A 965-nucleotide genomic window follows, 5' to 3' on the forward strand; every position below is an offset into this window, starting at 1 on the left:
CGAGCCGTCCCCACGGGGCGGCGCGCCGGTCTCCCGGAGCGGGACCGGGTCCGGGACGGACGAGAAACGGGCGACATGTGGCCCCTGGTGTTGGGCTTGTGGCTGAGGTTGCTTCGGGGCCGCCGGTGGTGGGACCCGGGGCTCGTGAGGGGGTTGCTCGGTGGGCTGCCCAAGGGCCGTTCGGCGTCCCAGGCGGGGCGCCGCGGGACCGCCCTCGTGTCTGTGGCGGTGGGATCCCGTGGCCGTGTTTTCCTGGTGGCCCGGCCGTGCCTGAGGGTTGCTTGCCCGAGTTAGCCCCCTGCGGGTTCCCCGTGCCCTTGTCTCCGTGGCCCCCTGGCTCCTTGCCTGCCTTGTGCTCCTTTTCCCTGTCCGCCGCCTGCCGATCCTCTCTTCCCCGAGCGGCTCACCGGCTTTTATGCTGTTGGCCGCCCCGTCTGGGCCCGAACCCGGCTCCGCCTTCTGGGGGCGTCGCCGCCGCCGGCCACGCTGGTTGGCCCGGTGTCCGCGTACCCACGGCGCGCGCCTTCGGGGCCAGGTCGGTGGCGGCCCGGTGGGCGCCCGGAGGGTTTGGGTCGGCCTTGCGGTGCGTGTGGGGGGAAAAGCGGGTTCCGGGGGCTCTGGCCGCGTGCGACTGGGCGTGGCGGTGGGGGAGCCGCAGGGATCGCTGAAGGGGCCTGGTCGGCCGCTCCAGGTGCCACGCGGGGCCGCCTCCGTGCTCGGAGGCTGCTGGCGGTGAGACCCCCGCGTGCGTCCTGGTGGCGGTCGGCCGCGCCGGAGGTGTCCCCCGGCGCCCCCCCTCCCCGCTTGGCCGCCTGCCTCGCCCGGCGTCTCGTCTTGTCCCGGCCCGCTCTTCCGCATCGGGTCGGCGCGCGGCCCCCCCCAACCGGGTGCGCCTCGCTTCCCGGGCCTGCTGCGGCCCTCCCCCGAGGCGTGTGGTCTCGGGCGTTGTCGGCGTCGTGGGTGGG

This window comes from Macaca fascicularis, chromosome 10, assembly GCF_037993035.2.
Source record: "Macaca fascicularis isolate 582-1 chromosome 10, T2T-MFA8v1.1".
Lineage (NCBI taxonomy): Eukaryota > Metazoa > Chordata > Mammalia > Primates > Cercopithecidae > Macaca > Macaca fascicularis.